Below are 25,748 nucleotides of genomic sequence, written 5' to 3'. Positions count from 1 at the left end.
GCAATGGGCACACCAGTGCAAACACGGGCAAATATGGGCAGCTATATCAGGAATTATAAAAAAAAAAAAATAGTTTACATTTTACATTTACAAAGGGGTTTAGTATGTGGGGATGTGTACTGTTTGCTATGTGTACATTTCAGCGGACTCGCTCATTGCATTTGTCTTTTTCAATTTATATGGTTGCAGGGGCATGGATATTTGGACTGCTCGGCAGTCCGACACGCCCCCTGCAGTCTTACATGCTCTGTGTAAGCCTTCCAGTTGAGTCAGCGCCCTCATGTATATGCATGATGCGCTGACATCGTAATCTTAAATGGCAGTCTCCGAGTAAGACTTGTTTAGTCTTACTCGGAGGATTACTGAATCCCAGCTGTAGAATTTGAAACTTCAAAATTCCTATCTATTTCCTTTAACAGGTCCCAAGAATCCTTAGGAATATTTTTCCTTTTAAGCCATATTTTCTTCAATTTCTTGTCAATGTATTTGGCTAAAGGTAAAGTTTTGGAACCGTCTGCAGAAACTATTAATCTCAATGGGGGATTTCTCCAATTTTTGTGGGTCTTAGGTATTCCAAACACTGATGGAATTCTAGGTTTCTCTACTGTTAAGTAACCATGTGTTTTTTGATCTATTAGTCCTTCCAACAAAAGGTCCTTTAAAACAATATCTATTTTGCTATAACCAATATTAATTTCATTTCTTGACACAATAGCATATCTCGGTAGTGTCCTTTAATATGTCATTCATTTTCCCTTCATATGACATGTTGTCCATAAGCACCATTCCACCCCCCTTATCGGGTTTCATAACCCTTGTTTCTTTGTCCCTTCTTAAGTTGTTTAATACTTGTTTTTGTTTTTCACTTAAATTTCCTTTGAAGTGAATGTGCTGATACTTTTCCCTGATTTCTTTCTCTATAACTTTTTCCAAATTTCTTAATTGGGGATGTAATGGGGGTTAGTAATGCTTTGTTTGTGTAATTCATTTAAGTTAGTATTATTGTCGTGATTAACAAGCAAACCTAAATTAATTTTCCTAAAAAAGATTTAAGATCCATAAGTGTCCTTGCCACATCTCCTTTTTTCCTAGGAATATATTTAAGCCCTTTGGAAAATAAAGTAAAAAGTTCCTGTTCCAATTTTAAAGAGCTGAAATTATAGATAGTAAAATTGTTGAAAGAACTTTTGTATTCTCCTATTTCATTCAGGAAAATTATTGAAAAAGAATGGTCAAGGTTTATAAGTATCACAGACCTAAAAGGGCTTCCATCGAGTGACATAAGATTTGTGTATAGTAATTCAGTAAATCTAAAAAACTTGTTAGAGAACGTTATAGAAAATAATAACAGACAAAGAATAGGTACTTTTAGATGTGGACAGTGGAGTCAGTGCAAATATGTAATAAACAAAAGTGAAATTTATTTAAGTAGTAGAGGTAGATTACTGACAAGTAAGGGATATTTTAATTGTGAATCTTTTGGATTGGTTTATTTGGTTACATGTGAGGTTTGTGGGTTCTTCTATATAGGAAAAACAGAAAGAAAACTAAAAAGAAGGCTGTACGAACATTTAAATGACATCAAGAATAAGAAAGAAACTAATGGCATGTACAAACACAGTATGGAATGTAGAGAGGCAAAATTCACCTTTTTTGTCCTTGAGGGGGTGAAAAAAGACATCAGAGGGGGCCTTTGGGAGGAGAGGATTGAATACAAAGAAATGTGGTGGCAATTGACACTGGAGGCAGCATCTCCCCCTGGCCTAAATAAGACCATCTCTATTCAATCTTTGTTAAAAATGAGAGCTGCTAAATTGTAAAAGAAAAAATATTAGAACACCTTTTCTATTTTTTTCTTTTCAACGTGTTTAACAGTGGTGCATATGTTTGGCCACAAGAGGGAGCTTGAACACTTCTTAATGTAACACAGCAAATGCATATTTTAAATCAACATATTATGGTTTTTAAACTATGCTTTTAAACTATGTTATTCAACATGTTTTTAACTCAAGTTTTTTAACAATGTATCATTGAAATTAAGTTTTTAATAGGGGCAAGTTTTTAATGTTTATTTAAGATTATATATAAAAAAGGTTGTTTTTGGTACGTAAGCTAAGGGAGCTTTAAATTTCTAACGAGGTAATTGTGAATGTCATTCAAATGGTTTTGTTTAAGCGTGATAGGTTGGAATGTTTTTTTAGCGGGGAAACTAGTGTTTAAATAAAGACTGATTCAGTAATGTCACCATCTGAAGAAGTTACAGCTACTGCGACGAAAAACGTGTAGGAGATATTCTGCGTTTATGCTTTTCATTGAGTTGTTCTGCAAGTTGGAATAAAAGCACAACAGAACACTTCAATTTCCCTGGATGGTATTTGCAAGACAATACTTCTTACTACACAGTGCTAATCAAGAGTTCAGAGATCACAGATAAATACTTAAAATAATTCAATTCAGTAGTACAGTTCTGACATCACAGAAAACACTTAGTCTAATCTTTCTAGTTTCTAGCTATTTCTAAAAGAAAACACATGTCTAAGATAACTTACATAAGAAAACAGGCAGAGTGCTGATGAGTTGGATGGTGAAGACAAAAATGTTTATTCCTCTCTGGTTCTCTATGTTTAAATTGAAATTGCTTTTCTGATTCACATTACATCATTCTTCACACTTTCCTGGTGTTCCCAGTCTACACATTACATCATTTTTCACACTTCCCTGGGATCCCAGGCTAACAGAAACTGCAATTACATTCTTAACATCGCCTTTTGTTATCTTGCAGCTGGAAGCAGAGCAATAAAATACATTTGCATGTTTAAATCTAGCAATTTAACTTTTGGTTAAAACAATAGAAATAATTTCTTCATCTAGACCCTTCGGCACCACTGTCTACATCAAAGGGTCACCACATGCTTTACTTTGGTCAGTAGAGTGCACTGTTGTCACATTTTTCCCAGTTCCACATGTAATACTATTTCTTTACATTTAAGACAACAAGCCTGTAGTTTACATTCATATTTACAAATGACAGAATTGCCTGCAAAATTCTATCTGGCTAGGCTGGAAGCCTTCATCTATCTTTACCCACTCTTCATAACCATGACTAGCTGACTTCAAGGTTTGAATTATTTCTGGAGGCAAGGAGACCATAGACCAGATCATGTCCATTTTGGAAGCCTATGAACATTATTCTCAGCACCGGATGAAGATTGGACTTCTTAAGGTTTACTGCAATTCCTATTGATTATTTGATTGGTTAATTAATCACTAGTTGCTGTATATAAAGTATTGCATTCTTGTAGAAGTTTATTCTGATGAAGTCTCTTTGACACGAAAGTGACTTTAAAGTTGTTTTTTTGCTAAAGTTGGTGTTTTCCTCCTGTTGGGTCCTGTTCTGCCAGTGCGGTTTATTTTTTATTTTTGGCATTTCTTTGGCTATTCCATCCTTTGGAATTTTTCAGTTATTGATTCCTAAGGAGTTGCAAAGCTTGAGGAGATAGTTTCTGGCTTTCAAATGAGACTCTAAAGGGGCAGCTCAGTGTCAGTCATCCAGATATAGAAAATCTTGCATCTCCTGAGCTATTATGACAGCCGTTAATTTGGTGAACACCCTGGTGTCTGTTGAAGGGGCTACCTCTGCCAAGGCCACCCCGATCAGAAAGTAATGCTTAAACTTTCTAAGCAAGAGTGAATGAGGTCCTTTTTGATTCCTACTGCATGAACTCTGAGGAATCTCAAACTTCACTCTGATGGCAGAAAGGGACTTCCCATCCTACTCACATTTCTGCATCTTCTCTTTCACTGAGGGGACAAATAGGGAGGCCTATTGAATGGGGCATTAGTAAATGATGCCTTGAAGTGGTCCACAAAATAACAAGGTACAGCAATACATGGCATTTCACTGCTGGACAGGTCCCAACTGTTCTAGCTGCTCCACCCACAATGTCATGCATAAGGTGCATAAAGCAGTGAATGAAGCAACTAGACCAGCCATGTTATGCAGAAGGTGCACCCAGAGGTTTGTGATGTTAGTCATGGTAGTCAAGATAACTTTTAGTTGCTTTCTGGACTGTCATTATGGAAGCTTTCAGAGCAGATAAGGCCTCCTGTGATAAATCTCTCTGAAACCTGTTCATATGTGTACCATAATTCAAAAGCTCTTAAGGCAAAATGACCACTTCTGAAGTCTATCCATCACCCAGTACTCTCTGTTTAATTTCTACAAGTCTTTTGGGTTTCTGATATCATGGTTGGAATGGACCCCATTCCTAAGTCAACATATGATTAAGATTCATGAAATTAGTATTGTTTCAGTCTTTGATATTAGCCAGAAGTGCTCTTCGCAGCACCCACAATGTGCCCAATAATGGCTCCTTCTGCAATTTGTATGGAGTTACATGTATTGGTAACATATTTAAGTATGACTGTAAATTCTTTTTTTATAAGACCCATTGCTCCTACTACTATTGTAACTCTCTGGGTATCCTTCTTCCACATTGTCCTTGTTTCTGCCTGCAAATCCTGGTGTTTTATGATATAATGTTTCTCTGTACATAAGACACTGTAGTAACTGGGTGTAACAATTTCAATGATCAATGCTACTTTTCTCTTCTTTTCATGGACTACTATATCTGGTTTTCTGGCATCTATTTTTGTACTGATGGCAATGGGTGATCCCATGTGATATAAACTTCATCATTTTCTATAATGCTTTGTGGCTCACATTTCCAATGTTTTTTGGCTACTTCAGTATTATAATGATTACACAATCCCAAATGCAACAGTCTTGCCACATTATTATGCCTTTCAGTATACAACCCTTCTGCCATTAGTATATCACAACCAACATCAAGATGTGCAACTGTTTCCAATTCAGTTTTACAAATCTTACATTTGTCTGTTTTTCTCAGATGTTCAATTGACTTTGTAAACCAATGTGTACGTACTCCACTGTCTTGTGCTGCCAATATTAACCTTTCATCTTTTGGTTTAAATTCGTCTCTCCTTAACCATTCCTGCATTCGATCCTGATCAACATGAGGTTGTTCCAAGAGTTTTCTGTACTTGCAACTATATTTATACATTTTCCATGTATTGCCTTCTCATCTGATTCTTCACCTTATATTCTTTCTTTTGTTTTTTTGGCATATTCAGTTGCTGCCTGATTTTTATCTACTTCTGTTATGATTTCCATTCCCACTTGACACTGATATTCTTATGCTAAACTAAGCAAGGAAGTCATCTTAGACTTACTCTCCTCATGTTTTAAAGCTTACATTTGGGTCTTATGAGGTCAGTAAATATGTATGCAGTCCTACAATTGCAAATATATATATATATATAATTGATTGCATATATATATATATATATATATATATATATATATATATATATATATGATATAGCTCTCTCTCTCTCTCTCTCTATATATATATATATATATATATATATATATATATGTATATATATATATATATATATATATATATGTATATGCAATCAATTTCGAGGAGGCCCATACCTCCTTGAGAACAGGGAATATATATTCTTGTTATACACTGATTTTTATAAATTATTTGATAGGCATGAATCATCTTTCTTGTTTTCCTGTCCAGCCTATCCACCACCTAAAGAGCAACAATGACAAAGAGTCACCCTGGAATATCCCCCTTTGAAATTTTTATCCCTGGAATAAGAAATTGTCCTTTATCAGGTTTTAACTGTAAAGTGGTTTGCCACTGTTTCATGGTTGCTGTACTGTAATTTATCAGTGTACAGTTTAGCTTATACATTTTTCAGCACACTTTTTTCCATGAATGTGGGATATTGTCAGCTGCTTTTTCTGTAGTCTATCCATGCCATAATTAGATTCTTCCCCTTTTTACAGTTCTCCATTATGACTTTATTTAACAGGAAATTATCCTTTGTTCCATATGACTTTCTTTTGTTACCCTTTTGTTCTATTGCCATGAGTGAGTTTCCTTCTAAATAACTATAATCTCTGTCAGCATCACTTCCAGTGTGTAGTTTATATGTCATTGGAAGGCAAGTTAATGGTCTATAGTTTTTAGGATAACTTGCAGGCTCACTCTTAAGAACGAGTATTCTTTATCCTGTTGTTAACCAGGTTGGTGATTGTTCATAGTGTGCATATAAATAATTCTTACTCATGGCTAAATCTTCATGTAAAGATGTTTATACTTTTAGCTAGAAGTTAGGTACTGCATCTGGGCCTGGGATTTTCCATTTAGGAGCTTTTCTTAACTTTGTTTCGATCCCTCTGGCTGTTACTTCATCCCATTCCATATGCTGTACATTTGAACTTCTTATTCTTTGTTTTACTTCTTCTACCTCTTCAGCACATTTGTTGTGTTCCATTGGATCTTCATAGATATTTCATCAAAATGTATCCATTTATTTTTGTTTTGGTGGTGTTTCGATTCCTTTTGCTTTGTTTCCCAATTCTCTATAAAACATTTTGGGATCATCAATAAATTGTTTATTTTGTACTTTTCCTTTATATTTATCTGCATATCTTCTAAGTTTCTCTGCCTGTACTGATATTTTTAGTTTATTATTTGCAATAGTGCACAATAGATCCTGATCTGTTCTGATACCGTGCATTGTTTTTATCATCCCCCGGATTCATGAAGCTCGGCGCAAGGCCGGTGTAAGGTGTGCGCCGGCAGTGCAGTGTATAACCGGTGTAGTAGCGCCACATGCATAGTAATGAGTGCGCGCCGCAACCACAACCACGTGCAGAGGGCACGTGCGCGAGCCCAAGTAGGATGCGCCCATAGGCATGGCAAAGCCGGCAGGCGAGAAGCAACCTAAAGTGCTGACTGTCACAGGCCGCCTGCAATAGTAACCGCACCAGCCAGTGTCTGTGGATAATGAAACGTATGCAGAGTATGCAACATAGTACCCGTCTACACAAAACGGAGAACCAAACATTAACCCACGAAGTCCAAATTGTACCCGTCCAAGGAACAAAGGATACGCGTAATACCATGTCCGTCACGCAATGCACTGTCAGTGGGCATACCCAGTGAAGGTGTACCGCAACATGTCAGCGCGCCGCCCCTACACACAAGTAGCCTCACGGGCATGGTCACCAGCAGTTCCACAGTGGTAGTGAGAGTACACAGCCGGGCAGCCGTGTCTATATAACAACCAGAAGGAAACCAAATACCCTAAACACAGACAAACATGTGCATAGCAACATGTACTACACCCAGCAACGTACCCATTGCATACACATAGGACGGCGTATGCCGAAGCGGAATATCCAGAAGCAGAACCCATGCATGCAAATGTAATACACAACAGCCCCGTCATAGCACGTAACCTGCACACATGTACGACCGTCCACCCAATCCAGCTAGCAGCCTTGTGCAGCTGCACACCTACATACAGTGGGTATACCTCAAATGTAGTATGAAGTATTGTCCTAGGCAGTGCCACGCGTGCAAATATGTACCCCACATGTCAACATCCCACCTCAGGTACTGATATCCAAATGGCTGCATGTGAATGTGTCAGCAGAATGCGTACATCCCGCATGTGGTACTGACCTGTCGAAACCCCATAGGCGTTCACACACCACAGTGTCCATAACTGTACACATCTGGACAAAACAGTATGTGCAGCCACTGTACTGATGATTAGCTATGCAGACATGTCAAACACAACACATAGGGCGGAACATCCGTCCACCAAGCAGGACACCTCAACAGGGTGCCACATGCACAGAAGGTGAAGGTGGGACATCACACGTAGATAATAGTGGTGCCGGATGGCCAAACACCCACGGCCAATGCAAAGGATTGAATAACACGTATATGCCCGGATGAATGGGTATGTCATATCATGGGAATAGCCTAAGCTATCCAACATAATAGCCATGTGTACCAGATACAAACTGCCAGTAACACGCAGTAGTAATGCAGGAAGGCATACACGACTGTGGGAATATCACAGGACATATGGCACGTGCCAAGTGTCGACGCATGACACAAATGTCCAGGATGGGGCCCCCTGCAAAGAGGAACACGTGCCAACCCCACCCCCACTGATGTATCGGCAGTGGAAACACAACCCAAACACACACCAACACCACCGTCCATCCCACGATAGCAACGGAGGCTGGTCAAAGACCACAATGATGCATGCACAAACAGGGACATGTGTAACCGTCGCTCTGACAACCCCCCACAGGCCAACGAATAATAGTATGGACATACGCATGTAATGCTGCGAAGGATGTGTGGTAGTCCTCAGTATCACAGAGGTAGGTACACAGATACACCGTAATCAACCGTGACATATGTGCACTGTACACAGCATACCTGCAGGTAATACAGAGTTCAATCATGTGCCACAGAAATATCCATGTACGAATGAGGACAGGGGATAGACAAGTGTGAATGGGACAAACTATGAACATAGGTTCATAGGTTCATAGGTTCATAGTAGGCTATCTGCCCAAGTGCATTTATAAGCCTAGCCCATAGTTATGTGGCCTTCGCCGCCCCTTCAGTTTGAAGAAAACTATGCCTATTATATTGCTGTATCTCTGTCAAGCAGTGACACTGAAGTAATCCCTGGGGTATATCTGCGATCTCCCATCCATTGGTCAAGATTCCTCTTGAACAAGGCCAGTGAGGTGCTCTGCCCCACATGTACCGGGATGTTGTTCCACAGCATAGTGAGTCTCTGGGTGATGAATCTGTCCCTCCAGCATGTTCTATTAATGACCGTGTCAAGGTTTACGTCTCCCGCCCTTGTGGTTCTGAGGGATCTAGATTCTTTAGGTGAAGCATATTCATCAAATCTGGGTTTGATATGGCCTTGTACGTCAGGCACAGGTCACCTCTGAGCAAGCGGTATGCGACTGAATAGAGCTGGAGTTCTTTCAGTCGGGCAGCATAAGACATATTCTTGAGACCCTGTATCCTTTTGGTGATGAACTTTTGGGGCCTTTCCAGCTGCTGCAGGTGTCGGGTCAGATACATTCCGAATGGGGCATTGTACTCAATCATAGGTCTAATGAGTGATGAGTACAGGGGGACGATGACCTCCCTTGATCTAGATGTGAATCCCTGCATGATCAGGTGGGCAATGTAGAAGGTCTACCTAACTACTTTAGCAATGTGAGTGTCAAACGAACAGTTACTGTCAACCTGGGTCCCCAGATCCCTGGTAACTTCCTCTGTGCTCAGTGGATTGCCACCTATATGGTAGCTAGGGGTAACCTTGTTTTCCCGAAAGGGTATGACTATGCATTTCTCGGCATTTAGCTTTAGGCCATGTCTCTGGTACCAGTTATCCGTTTCTGTGAGGCCCTTCTGAAGGATATCTGTGTCAGATGTGTGTTCGACTATGGCACCCAGTTCGCAGTCATCTGCAAACTTTGTCAGCCATAACCCTCCTGTGTTTGCTTGTACTTCTGAAAAGGAGATGCCGAACAAGAGTGGACCCAGGACTGAGCCCTGTGGGACACCACTTGTCACCGGCTTTGAGTCTGACATAGCGCCAGCAACTCTGACCGTGTGGGTTCTGTCACTTAGCCAGTTTGCAACCCATCTTGTGATGTATGGGTTTTCATTCAAGCTGATGAGTTTTTCAATGATACCTGAGGGGGTATTGTGTCGAAGGCCTTTGCCAGGTCGAGGTAGGCTGTATGGACTGCCTTACCCTCATCAATGGCCTTGGTGACTGTTCCGAAAAAGTCAACCAAGTTTAAAAGGCATGATCTGCCTTTGACCAAGCCAAACTGGGTTGGATCCAAAGTCTGCAAGTCCCCTATGTCTTTATCTATGAGTTCCATTATGATCCTCTCCATGGCTTTGCAGATAAGGCTTGTCAAGCTAATGGGACGGTAATTTCCAGGGTCAGTGGAGGCACCGCCCTTGTGAAGTGGGACCACAGTCACCTTGCACCACTACTTGGGTATGTATCCTGAGGTGAGGCTAAGATTAAACAGCTGTCCTAACTGTGGGTTTAATTCCTCATTGAGATCGTGGAGTACACAGCTGGGGACACCATCTGGTCCCATGGATGCTGTGTTTACTGCCTTGGAGAGAGCAGTTCTCACCTGGGCGTTAGGGATGTTCTGGGGGCTACAATCCTCTGGTATAGATATCTCTCCTTTTGGGGGGGGGAGAAGTTTGCACTGAACCTGTCAGCCAGTATGTTGGCAATGTGTGTAGGTTCAGTAATCTTCACATCATTTTGAACTAATTCTGAGCATATCTGGGTGTTTCCACCTAGGTGTCTAACATAGCTAAAGAAGGCCTTATGATTGTCTTTTGAGTCCTTGGTGATTTATCTCTCGAATTTGCCTTGGATGATTTTATGAGAGCTCTTAGTTCTTCATGTATAATGAGCAAGGGTGTCTTATCTTTCAAGGATTCTGCTCTATCTTGTAGTAGTTTCCTCCTTTTGTTGTCGAGCTTGTTTATGGCTGGGGTCCACCAGACTGGACGCTTGCCTTTGGTACAAAGAGTCTCAGTTTTGTTTGGGATTGCCTGATCCATGCAGTCCTGTAGGTGCTGGTAGAAGGCATATGTAAGTGATTCAGCGGTTTGAGTAATGTTTACCACCAGCTCAGGGGCCTTAAAGGAGACCACACTAGTGTTTAGAAGTGTGCAGTCGGCTTTTGAGAAAGGCATATGTATGGTAACCGGCACCACCCACAGCATTGTATGCCAATAGCAGAAGCTATTGTAGGTTGTCCAAACACACGTGTCCGCACACACGGAATATCATAGCAATAACCCATGCCTGGATGTGGGTAATGCTAGATATACCCACGGTAGACATGGTGTGGTCCCGAGGCCGATGCCCGAGGGACCACACAAAGGCAACCGTGGGTAAATACAGCAGTACCCACACCCAGACGCGGGTCATTGCTAGTATGCCATATCATCTAGGGAAAGAAACCATATATTCCCAGACATAATGGCACAGCATAATGCCTGTCCGCCACCCATCCGCAGACATACGGCACCCGCGGCGGTGCGGACGTACTGCGCGAGATGTCCGTTGCCAGTGTCGACACTGTCCCGCTATATGAAACAAAGTCAACATAGCGATTCAATACAAAACAGCGACGGAGAGCCCAATGTTCCCGTTGCTGTGCTGTTCAACCTGTTCCGCCATGTTAAATGTGTGTAGCAGAGCGGGACTGCCCCAAAGTAAGCAACGGACATGTCCGTGGCTCAGAGAAAGCTGTCACACAATGTTAAACCCATGTAACATAGCGACACAGGTCATAAATACCGAGGTATAGTAATGGAAATAGGTCCGGTCGACCAGACCGTGTGCAATTACTATAACACGATCTACACCGGGCACGCCGGCCAATCAGCGCACATGGTTAGGAATAATGGGGGGGGATATGGTATCATAGACACGGACAAACCGTGCTCATGTGACTCGTCTGACATTCATACACGGTCAGGGCAGTTCCGTACACTAGGCAGACAAGACCAAACCCAAAGCACCATAGGAACACCCTGACATTCAAAGGCCTGTATGCGTAGGGGCTATAAGCCCCTGTGATCTGAATATCCCTGCAGTCACGACATATGCATCCCGGGCCATGAGCGGTAGGGAATAAGGAATGTGTAACATGTAGTACCGCACTTTTCCCAGCAGGAGAATGAATGCCTGTGACGTACGTGAGTGCGGAGGGAGTGGGGTGGGGGGGATATGTAAGTTTAGCTAAGTACCATGGGTATGCATATAAATGAGACAGAACAGCTAATGTGTAGTGGTCACAGCAACCGGCAAACGTGGATGCAGTCCTGTTTGAATTACGACTATAGAACATATAAATGTGAACGTGTACGTAATGCGTCCATGCCGCAAAGACAGTTACATGTGTAAAGGTGAAGGTGTGTTCCGCACACATCCGTCAACCGGATCAGAGATATGTTACCGGAACAGTCACAACTAATACAGACCACGTAACCACACAGACCCAGTAAACATATGTAACCAGAATACGGATATGCATGTGCGCCTGCGCGTAACCCACAATTAGGAAATGCAAGTGCGCGTGTGCATGTGTGATCCACTCACAGCAGGGAAAGTTAATGCTGTGTCCTCCATGTCAGTTATACATGTCTCAAAACTGTTAGCCTCTGAAAGTATGGAATCGGACAATGCCATGTAAAGTACCGGTAGAAATAGTGAGAAACACATGCTATGTGATAAGACAAACATAGAATGTGGATAGAATAATGTGTGTGTTAGTAGTATGGATTGATGACGGTTATGCATCTGTAACCCGACCCACTTGTCAGAAGGTGCCACCGTACGAATTGTGTTTAGTTGGCACACACGTGTTGACCGGGCTAGGCTAGCTGGATATATGTCCAGTGTCAGCAGAGGCCCGTGGAGAAATGCTCCACACACAATAATAGCACAACATACCAAAGTACTCATATATGTAACCAAAAAAGAACAACAATAGAAAGTGTCCTGAAAGGACTGGTTACATACAGATCCCAGACGACAGAGAAATATATGGCCAGTGGAAGCACGTCACAATTATGGGATCAGGTCCCTATAGAAGCAAGAAGGTCTCACATGACACGCCAGCGAATTGCCAGATAGACACAGGTCAATGTAACACACAGCAAGATAAAGGGCCAACCAGCTGTACACCATGCCAGAACCTGTACAGTGGAAAGGTATGGTATGGTAATAGATGTGTGTACACAGGTAATCCACAGACAGTAACAAAGCAAGGTATGAAACGAGGGGTTCACATGTACATATCTACACACAGCAGTCCAACGGCCCGTATATATGACACATGGACATAGATATGTCACTCGAAAACAAGATGTAAACAACTACAGTTTATTCCATATCATATTTATATAGTTATATACAGTCATATTTATATTTAACATTGTGACTCTTATTTACATTCATATTTATACAAAATATGCATTTAATTGTACTTATTTATTCAATGATTTGGAATCTTAATACAACAATTATACACATTAATATACATAATATCATTATCAACACGCTACATTCTAAGGTTTACTCACAACAATTATCAATTATGTCTCAATATACTGATTGTATTGACCAATACTGTATTTATATTAACACATTGTTGTTGTATTAATGTTTCCATTAAGTAATGTATGCAACACTGATATTTATATGTCACTTTATCTTTAAAACTTGGAGCACTGTCCACTTAACTACGAGCAAGTTTATTGATTAATTGTCTTTAAACTGACTCTGAAGGAAGTATATAAGGGATGACTATCTAATGTATTTCGTACTCTGACGATGCCCCATGTTAGTGGGTGAAAGCACTCAGTATCTTTGGACTGTGGAGTGTATCGTTTTTGTCATCGTCTGTTTTGGTCTGGTTTATGTTCATTAATGTGTTTTATGAAGATGACCAGGACTCAAGGTCTGCTGTATTTCCACTTACTGACACATAGATATAGATATGCCAAGTAATACATAATATGGGTAGTCAAACAGACATCCGCGAATGGGGAACATACAGCATCAGCCAAAAACACTGGCCAGATGGTGACAGTCCAACAAGTTCTACACTTTACATATGCACACTGGTGTCCATTGTAGGACTCCAAAAATTGCTCCGTTCGCAATATCAACCAGCTGCGATCGACCCAGAAGAAGTGACAGCCGTGACTATGGCACAGCTAGACATATGCACCACTAGTGTGTTTAAGGTTGATGACAAGTGTCCATGAAATGCAGGACATATGAACAGAAATCCCCAGATTGTCGAGTCCATAGAAGTGTGTCCACATCCCAGTCTCGCACACATGAAGGATGTGTAATGTGTACCGTCGAGGGTTGCAGCCATGGGATCCTGGGTATGCAGAAATGGGGCTCGGTGTTGTTTGGCAGATAATCCGTTGGCCCGCCCCGTGGGAGGGATGTGGGTATAGCACATGCCTTACTCCCCACTAATGATGCAAAGCATCCACCGGATAATGCTGAAAGCAGGTGTGAAATGTGTACAGCCCTATATCAGTGTCCAGTAAGCGATTCCCATGGATGGACAAGCGTACGACCAAGATGGCACCCATAACTGGAAACCTGGCAGAATTACACAGCTGCAGTAAGGCATAGCACAGGAAATACAGATAGGGACTACATTAGACATTCCCCATACAAAGTCAGACCGTCGTGCGAATACCGGTGTACACAGCTCTCAATCTGCCATCACCAAAATGTGGATCACTCACTTCCATAATGCGGAACAAATGGGCAACCTGTGGAACACATACTAATGGCTCACTAACAACTTCAACTTGGAAGGTCATAGGATGGTTAAACTATGCCGTTCCCACTTATAAAGACGATCCTTTAATGAATTAATATGATTAATGTCAATTGACCATGGATTACACCTAATCAACATAAAATAACCGCTGGCACCTTATGGCACACAATCCAAAAAACACATAGGTAGATGAAACAGTCAACGTAGAAATTGTCCAGGACAGTGCCCAAATGGTATAAAAAGGTTCCTTTATATACAAGTAAGTGCTTTCACCAGTAGGCTCCTTCAGACTTACACATAACATAAAAGCATTCAGGCTATAAATATCCCTCCTTACATTGTCATTGGTCAATTTCACATCAAACAATGAACAATTAACCCCAGCATATAAAGCGCAAACGCAATGTTAAATGCTCACACATATATTAACATTCTTAAAAACATCTTATTAAAACATGTATTATATTATATTGTACTATGCCTAATTCTCATCAATTATAAATCTAACAATATATATAGAAAATATGTATATTATATCAATGTAAAACAGTGGTAAACAACTGAAAGAGTGGACTAATAGGTATTAAATGTATAGCTGTACCTAAACTACATCCCTGTTATTTGGGTTTAAGCCACCTGCTTCTCAAAAGAGGCTTAATCTGTGCTTCATCATTCAACCCTGGTGTTTGGTCAGCTCTCCACCTAATAATCCATCTCAATTCGCATTCTAAAGTATAGTTGGTAAGGTCCCCCCCCTCTGGGATTAAAATCTAGCCTTTGTAAAACGCTGAATGTAAAAGTATGCCTTGGGATGTGCTCATAGCCGGCCGTAGGCATAGGCCAACCCGGCTGCCTAGGGCCGCACTAGCAGGGCCACCTTTCTAGTAGTTATGTCATGTAGGTACACCAGGATGGGGGCACCATGTGTTGTGGAGGTGGCCGCCATGGAGCCCTATCGCCTAGGGCAGCGGTTGATCTAAGGCCGCTCCCGTGCTGCCATAGGAGGGGTAGTACGGTCTGCAGGTATATGCTGAAGTGCACATGAAACAGCGGTCTACAAGGATTACCCATAGTGGCGACACCTGCACAGACGGCTATAGCGGGACATACACACGACCATGCACACAGCTCAGATAGACATACACACACCATAAACAGGCAATGATACACAAGGTTTATGGTGTGTACGGGTACAGTGTCAGTACAGCAAGGATAGCTGTCTGCCACGATATCCAGCAGATGTCTCTAGGGCGTGCCGGAATACGGACATTGCATGGACAATGAGTGGATATGCATCGTACCACAGTTCTATGTGTCAGCCGTGCAAATATGCAATACATGGGACAGACAGCTGTCCATGCAAGAGCAGCGCTATGGGCATAACATAAGTATGTATATATACATCGAGAGAGATACAGACGGACACATGTGGCAAGGCCGGGAGTGTAACGTACACAGCACCACCCCACCACACCACAGCAGGGTGCACGTGGAGAACACGCTATGGAGGTCGCCAACCACAGCAGGCACACAGGCAGTCCACGAGCTGCGTCTCACCATCCACAAACACAGAGATGTCGGCAGGATATAAGTGTTCTGCGGAACCTCCAAAGCCATAACCTATGAACCCATGCGGCTGGGAGCATAGACACACACACAGCTGGCAGGCATGGGGATTGACCTTACCCCCACCTACCCAACCGCACGACAGTATGACACAGGTATGGAACGTGCTACATGGACCACTGAACACAGCACCGTCAGAGGCACATGTCTAGGTGGGTGACAACATCCATAAAGGAATAGACGCCGATAGCCAAGGTATGTGTTGCAAAGCGTCTTAAAGAACTACTTTCTCCAGGGGCAGCTGTAAACACACACACGGGGAAAGGCTGGGAGTTGAACCTACGCCTACCTACATGAACACACTATAGCATGATGCATTTACAGAACACGCTACCGAGGTTACTGAGCGCAGTGCTGTCAGAGGCATACTTCTAGGTGGGTGACATCATCCGTAAAGGAATAGCTGACAATAGCCAAGGTATGTGTTGCGAAGCATCTAAAAACATGACCATCTACAAAGACAGCTGGAAACACACACACACGCACACAAGGGGAAGGGCCGGGAGTTGAACCTACACCTACCTACATGAATATACTACAGCATGATGCATTTACAGAACGCGCTACCGAGATTACTGAGCACAGTGCTGTCAGAGGCATACTTCTAGGCGGGTGACATCATCCGTAAAGGAATAGATGCCAATAGCCAAGGTATGTGTTGTGAAGTGACTAAAAGAACTACTCTCTCCGAGGGCAGCTAGAAACACACACACACACCTCACACAGGAAGGGGTGGGAGTTGAATCTACGCTTGCCTACATGAACACACTACAGCATGGTGCATTTACAGAACACGCTACCGAGATTACTGAACACAGTGCTGTCAGAGGCATACTTCTAGGCGGGTGACATCATCCATAAAGGAATAGATGCCAATAGCCAAGGTATGTGTTGCGAAGTGACTAAAAGAACTACTCTCTCCAAGGGCAGCTGGAAGCACACACACAGGGAAGGACCGGGAGTTGAACCTATGCCTACCTACATGAACACACTACAGCATGATGCATTTACAGAACACGCTACCAAGAACATTGAGCACAGTGCTGTCAGAGGCATACTTCTAGGCGGATGACATCATCCGTAAAGGAATAGATGCCAATAGCCAAGGTATGTATTGCGAAGCGACTAAAAGAACTACTCTCTCCCAGGGCAGCTGGAAGCACACACACACACACACGGGGAAAGGCCAGGAGTTGAACTTATGCCTACCTACATGAACACACTACAGCATGATGCATTTACAGAATGCGCTACCGAGATTACTGAGCACAGCGCTGTCAGAGGCATACTTCTAGGTGGGTGACATCATCCGTAAAGGAATAGCTGACAATAGCCAAGGTATGTGTTGCGAAGTGTCTAAAAGCATGACCATCTGCAGAGGCAGCTGGAAACACACACACGGGGAAGGGCCGGGAGTTGAACCTATGCCTATCTACAGGAACACACTACAGCATGATGCATTTACAGAACGCGCTACTGAGATTACTGAGCACAGCGCTGTCAGAGGCATACTTCTAGGCGGGTGACATCATCCGTAAAGGAATAGCTGACAATAGCCAAGGTATGTGTTGCGAAGCGTCTAAAAGCATGACCATCTGCAGAAGCAGCTGGAAACACACATATACACCTCACACACACACGGGGAAGGTCCGGGAGTTGAACCTATGCCTACCTACATGAACACACTACAGCATGATGCATTTACAAAATGCGCTACCAAGATTACTGAGCACAGCACTGTCAGAGGCATACTTCTAGGCGGGTGACATCATCCGTAAAGGAATAGATGCCAATAGCCAAGGTATGTGTTGCGAAGTGACTAAAAGAACTACTCACTCCAAGGGCAGCTGGAAACACACACACGGGGAAGGGCCGGGAGTTGAACCTACATGAACACACTACAGCATGATGCATTTACAGAATGCGCTACAGAGATTACTGAGCACAGTGCTCTCAGGAGGCATACCCCTAGGTGGGTGATATCATCTGCAGAGGCAAGGCAGCCGATAGGGAATGAAGACAGAGTGCGCAGTCACACAGCATGTTACCATCCCAAGGTGGGCATACAGTAACACGGTAGTGCTGCACTCGGGAATACCAACTAACTACGGAGCACAACATCACGACATGGATACGGGATGCACCACAGACAGTATACCCTATGAGAGGGCAACCGGCGTGCATGATGTAGGCAGCCATTGTGGCATATCAACCACATATGACTCACCTGGACGGCCACCATGGCTATGCAGGATGTCATTGGCCATGGCTACACGCCTAGTAGCAGACATCGGTGCTGACCATACTGTGTACCCCCGAATGGCGTACTGGGCATGCCCTCACACCTAGCGGTCACGAAGGGGAAACATACATGCACACGGGGTATCATCACAGACGGGTGCGGTGTGCACTGTACTGTGTGTCCATCTACACAGCTGCTTACTGGGCATGCTCACACACTTAGAATCTGCAGAGTGCAGACATGCATACACATGGGGTGGAATCATGGAAGGGCAGAGTGTGGACCATCGTGTGTGTCCACCTACACAACAGCAACCTGGGCATGCTCACACACGTGGCGGTTGCAAAGGGGAAACATACATGCACACGGGGTATTTTCACAGACGGGTGCGGTGTGCACTGTACTGTGTGTCCATCTACACAGCTGCTTACTGGGCATGCTCACACACTTAGAATCTGCAGAGTGCAGACATGCATACACATGGGGTGGAATCATGGAAGGGCCGAGTGTGGACCGTCGTGTCTGTCCACCTACACAACAGCAACCCGGGCATGCTCACACACGTGGCGGTTGCAAAGGGGAAACATACATGCACACGGGGTATTTTCACAGACGGGCGCAGTGTGCACTTTACTGTGTGTCCATCTACACAGCTGTTTACTGGGCATGCTCACACACTTAGAATCTGCAGAGTGCAGACGTGCATACACATGGTGTGGAATCATGGAAGGGCAGAGTGTGGACCGTCATGTGTGTCCACCTACACAACAGCAACCTGGACATGCTCACACACTTAGTATGTGCTACACACTGTGCGGCATGCAGACGGAGTGTACACACCGCAAGTCATGGCCAGGTAAACCCGTACACACGCACAGGGTGGGCACACATGCAGTTACACGTACACACACAGATGACATCACAGGAGTCACGGGTGCAGGCTGAACATGTACACACTGCAGTGAACACTGTAGCTGCCATGCCAGCACCATGTCATCTGTGCAGCAGTATGCCTCACGGTCCAGCAACAGCATGTGACATATGTCCACAGGTCTATATGGCAGTGTACGCCCATCATGCAGAGTACACATGTACTATCAATGATCCCACAGGTGTGATGTAGTCCGCCCATATCGGTATACATGGACAGGCATGCTCCACACATACCACGGGCCTGACACAGATATGACACATGACTGCAGCTGTACCACAGTGAAACAAAGTCCGGATATGTCATATATGTGATTGTCTGACTGTGTGCATGGACTGCACACAGGACACATACGAAGCCTGTGATGTACCACATGCATAACACTGGCGTACGCGGTAATACACACACAAATGAAAGGTGGACACATGTCTGTGGTATGCTCCCCCTACAGGGAGTAGCGGTGTTGACTGGGACACATACCCTTGTACAGTTTGCCTGTGACAGCTGTGATACCATACCACAGTCCATGTTCCATGTATGTCGACACACATGTGACAATGTAGCAATGCATACACACATGGCAACAGGGGATACATGTGACACGTGTACTGTGCATGGTGCAGCCATGCATGAGCGGTGTCCAATGTCCATAACACAGTTGCAACCCCCTACCACATGCATACCCATCATGGGGGCCGTCATATGGTGGCATAGTAACAGCACGCATGGCGGTATGTGTGTACATCATGTGTTTAAACACCTGTCCACATGCATGTGTGCAGGTGGTGGTCACAGGTGTGTCACACACCATCCTACCCTGCCATGTGCATACAGTCTGCTATGTCACCGTTACATGACAGTGCTGCCATAATGCATACCCATCAGTCAGGTGTCATCGACCATATGTCACATGGCCACTGTAACCACTACCACCTCCAAAGTGCATATATCGGCACAGCTGCCGGATACAGTGTTGGTACACATGATGCACTACATACCGCTGCACGCCTGCACATATCCCATATAGCGGGTATGGCATTCCCAGCACTGACATGTGTGCAGGAATGTGTGCCCATGTATGCCACAGATCGGAGGGACTATGTGCCACGTGCCACACATCACTGTACACCATGGTAGAGATCTGTACATACCTCAGTGTGGGGTGCATGGATGTGGATGGTGCAGTACATGCAACACGTCATCCCTCCGTGTAGACATGTGTAGTCACCACCATGTCAGTGTGTCAACATGTGTGTATGTCTGCTGCCTGTTGTGAGGGTGTATGCAGATATAGTGTTGTGAATGGACACTAACCACACAGGGTGACCATCCTGTACTGGTGCTGCATTGTATGACCCTGTCAATGCCATAGTTGTGAGCCATACTGGCCACCTGTGCAAGTCCGCCCCCTGTGACATGGCGTGTGGGTGCATTGTATTGTGAGGGTGCTGACCACACAGGCAGGTGTCCCCATCTGCACACAATGGGGTGTGCGCCATAGTGGTGTACACCCCGCAATTGCGGACATATTCCTGTACCGGTACAGCTTCCTACTGCTGCACAACGTGCCCCACAGCTGACAGGTGACTCCTGCGGTCAGTCGCCAGCACGCTGTGTATGACACCTGCAGAATGTCACCATACCTGTACTGTGTCATGCCATGTATGTGATGTCTCTGTCCACCGTAGCCTGTGGCACCGACCACAGGCGTCAGGTGCAGTATATGTGTGGACATGTGTGTCATGTACCGTGTAAACAACGTTACACTACATCTGGCTCCGTGCTCCACAGGTTTACACGTAGAACGTCTCTACTTGCAATCTAAACTGTCTGTTCTCTATCACAAAAGCTCAGCACCTGCTCCCACAGTATTCCTACATAGGTAAAGTACATGTATACTAGACGGAGTACTACACTAGCCTAGAATCCCCTTGAGTACCCACTTCCCTATAGGTCCCTTCTGACCCAGTTACACAGCAAACGCATTCACGTTCTCTGGCATGTCGAAGGATCAATTGATAGTGACCTCTCCTGTTCAGATGGTGAATCTGGGCATCCTGAGGCAATGTTACAGGTGCCTCATGGACACGGACAAGCCCCACCTCCCCCACTAAACATAATACATGTGAGAGATGCAACTATATAGCCAGACAGGAGGCTGAGGTCTCTCAAACCACGACCGGCAAGACCAAATGGGAGGGGAAGGACACCATGCACACCACAAACCTGGTGTCACATGGAACTATCACAAATGCTAAACAAACACATGAACACACAAAGACATACTCGGAGGCACTGTTAAAACATGTAACAAATCTAACGAGGCCTCTGAAGCAGGCACCCAAGCAACTGCCTCCACAAGACATAGGACATGCAACACATAGTTCTCAACGTCAGTGTGCTAAACAGTCACAACCCTTAAGGCCACACACAATGCCAGACACACTTGTAATAGGTGACGCCATAGTCAGACACACCGACGTCCCACCCACCTGACTGAACAAGGGAATGATCACAGTAAGCTGCCTGTCGGGCGCTGGAATCCGCCACATAACACACGCACTCAGGTCACTCCGCAGCATGTACAGGTATGACGCGGTCATTGTCCATGCTCTTGTCAACGACCGGAGACATACCACCCTGGGATACATGAAAGGAGACATAGAGGGGCTCTCAGATTGTGTAGCCCAGGCCAGCATGACCCTGACCCTGAGCAGTATCCCACCCTCATCAAGAATGATGCAACAATACTGGGTCCGACTGATCGCCCTTGATAATTGGCCTGATTACCGGTGTCAGTCTGAGGGGATCCAATGTCCTCTTGCCTGGCATGACATGCTTCACACGCCACGCTCCTTCGCAAGGGATGGCTTGCACCTGTCGCCCCTGGTCTTCAAGAGTTTGGCAAAGGCTCCTGCCACCCCCACAGTGCCCACTGCAGGCAAGGCTGGAATGGTAGACCTACCGCCCTAGACTACAAACCAGGAAAAAACTAAGGATAATACTGCTCAGTGCCAGTAGTCTACGCCCAAGCTGCATGCCCTCAAAAGCCCTCCTCAGTATGGAGGACATCGATGTCAGTGCTGTGACTGAAACCTGGTTCAGAGCTCCTGAGAGCACCCCAGCACTATCAAGTCATACCTCATATCATGCGTTCAGGACCCTAACCTGGACCGAACCACAGAAGGAGGGGGAGTCTCCATTTCCATGAAGGATACCCATACCTCCAGGTTGGCAGAGACGCACGTAGCAGCGGGGACCATCCAGTTGCAATTAGCCATGTGTAGGACTGCCCTACAGTTTGTTGCATGCTACAGACCACCCTCCCAAACCCAGGATATCCGCACAGCCTTCCTGAAGACACTGGGGAGTATGAATGCTCTCACAACACCATCATATTGGGTGACATCACCCACCCATACATAGACCGGGTACATTACCCAGGACACAACACCCTACACCAAAGGTTCCAGGTGTTCATACACCCGAATGCTGTGGAACAACTATGCACCATACCCACAAGGGGAGGAACTATACCAGTCCTGATCATCACGCATGGGGACAACATGCTCCACACAGGATGTACATCCCTCAACGGTGAGGTCAGACCATATAGTGATCTCACTGGAGATCCGCATCCCGCCCCCAACTCTGGCAAGGGAGACCACAGTGAAGACCTCTCCACAGCGAACCCCACATGTCATATGACTGGTGTGGTACCCTACAAGGCCTCCATGCCAGTGGTAAACACAGGCCACACTGCTGAAACCCTTACAAATGCCTTCTACGAGCACCCCCAGGAATGTCTGGATCAAGCAATCCCTAATAACATCAGGACCTTGTCCACCAAAGGCAGGCACATGGTCTGGTGGACCCCAGCCATAAACAAACCATACAACAAGAGGTGAAAGCTACTACATGACAGAGCAATATCACTACCAGGGAAGGCATCACTGATTAATACTGGCGGTAACATATGATCAGTCATACAATCATCCAAGGCCACCAGTGGGACAGGACTTGCAAAGGACACATAAGACAACCATAAGGCCTTCCTTAGCTATGGTAGGAACATGGGTGGAAGCTCACAGTTATGCTCAGAATTAGTCCAGAATGGTACAATGATCACTGAACCCACAGACATTGCCAAGAAACTGGCAGACAGGTTCCGTGCATACATCTACCCTCCCTCCTCCCCAAGAGGGGAGGTATCTATCCCACCAGAGTCTAGCCTCCCAAACATCTCGAATGGCCAGGTGAGAGCTGCTATCTGTAAAGCAGAGAACACAGCATCAATGGGACCAGACGGTGTCCCTGGCTGTGTGCTACACAACCTCAATGTGGGCCTCAACCCGCACATAAGGCTGCTGTTTAATCTTAGCCTTACTACAGGCTATGTACCTGATGGATGGCATACGGCAACTGTGTTCCCACTCCACCAAGGTGGTGCTCCTATGGACTCTGGACATCATTGCCCTATAAGCTTGGTGAGCCTTGTCTGCAAAGCTATGGAGGGGACCATAATGGAGCCCATAAATGAAGACATTGGGGAATGACAAATACTGGAACATACCCACATCGGCTTAGTCAAGGGCAGATCCTGTCTCCTGAACCTGGTCGACCTGTTCAGAAGAGTCACTAAGGCCATTGATGGGGGTACGTCGGTTCGCACAGACTACCATGACCTGGCGACAGCGTTTGAACCAAACTCCACGCGGGCATCATAGAAAGGCTCACCAGCGTAGATGTAGAGCCATATGTCACACGATGGATTGCCAACCGGATGAAGGTCAGAACCCACAGGGTTAGTGTTCCTGGTGCCATGTCAGACTCCAAGCCGGTCCCGAGTGGTGGCCCACAGGGCTCAGTCCTGGGCCCCCTCCTGTTCGGCATTCAACTTTCCGACGTGCATGCAAACATAGGGGGATTGTGGCAGACAAGGTATGCAAATGACTGCAAACCGGCCACCATAATCAACACCCCATCAGACACAGACATCCACCTGAGGTCTCATAGAAATGGATAACTGGTGCCAGAGCCATGGCCTGAAGCAACATGCCAGGGAAGGTATAGACCTACCCTTTGGGAAAGACAAGTTAACCCCGAATTACCACATAGGTGGTAATCCATTAAACACGGTAGATGTGATCAGGGACCTGGGGACCCAACTTGTCGGTAACCTCTCTTGGCACTCACATTGCCAATGTGGTTGGGAAGACATTCCACAGTGCCCACCTGGTCATGAAGGGATTCACATCCAGATCTGGGGAGGTCATTGTACCCCTGTACTCTTCATGCATCAGACCAATGATTGGGTACAACGCCCCATTCGGAATGTACCTAACCCGACACCTGCAGCAGTCGGAAGGACCCCAAACATTCCCCAACACAGGGATAAAGGTGCTGAAACATATGTCACACGCTGCCCGACTAAGGGAACTCCGGCTCTATACCTTCTCATACCGTCTGCTCCGAGGTGATCTGTGCCTGACATACACGGCCATGTCCAACTTGGGTTTCATGGACATGCTCCACCTCCTAGGATCCAAACAACCACAGGCACGAGAGCAACAGACACAAACCTCAACACGGATATAAATAGGACATGCTGGAGGCACAGGTTCATCGCCCAGAGACTCCCTACACCATGGAACAGATTCCCAGCCCTTGTGAAGCAGAGCCCCTCACTGACTCTGTCCAAGAGTAATCCTGACGTGTGGATGGGAGATCATAGGTATGCCCCAGGAATCATCTCTGTGTCACTGCTGGACAGAGGGACAGCAGACCAATGGATATAGTATCCTCATCCTAAGGGGTGGTGAATGCCACACACACTCTGGCTAGGCTTACACCTGCCATAGGGCACATAGCCTAGTATGTACCTATGCACCTATGTACCTATGTAGGTGTCCAGGCAGGTTGCGGGTACATGTGGTATGCTGATATTGCCAGATGTGCCTGTGGGTAACCCACAGCTACACATGGGGGACTGATAACAGTGTGCTCCCAGTAGGCACATGCGAGTACACCATATGAGGCATACAGGTTAACAGAACCAACATGGTGCTACACATGTCACCGTCACACATACCGTGTACACAGCTCAATGCATGCTGCACCTGCACTACATGGTATGTCTGCTGCATGATGACAGTACACAACCCACGTCACATACGCACCTGTCACTTGTCATACACATCCACTGCAACATACACATCACACGCTATGTGTACACAGGTATCACATACACCTCTCACTATCTTGTCCACCCTGTGCATGAGAATATATTTGCATAACCGTGCACCAATGGTGTTGATGACAGTGATGCGGCAGAGGCTTCATCATATGCACAGGGTGATATGTGTGCCAGGGGCATAGGCTGTACCAATGGATGACATCATGTGTGTGTGTAAGGGCCAGTGCATTTACTGGGCATGACTGTGCAGAATGCATGTGGTTGTGGTGGAGCCCTACAGTTGTGTCTGCCGTGTGTGGGTATGTGTGTACACAGTTCAGCCATACGTGATGCCTACACGGGGTATACTTGGCAGCCCCAGACTGTACAGTGCAGGTTGTACGGCTCACTGTGTCCGTCTGTGGCCACATGACCCGTGCCTGCCTGGGGTTGCACAGGCACTACCGGGTGGAGG

This window comes from Protopterus annectens, chromosome 2.part2 (assembly GCF_019279795.1).
Source record: "Protopterus annectens isolate FY-2018-M chromosome 2.part2, PAN1.0, whole genome shotgun sequence".
NCBI lineage: Eukaryota > Metazoa > Chordata > Ceratodontiformes > Protopteridae > Protopterus > Protopterus annectens.
Note: the sequence above shows the minus strand (reverse complement) of the source record.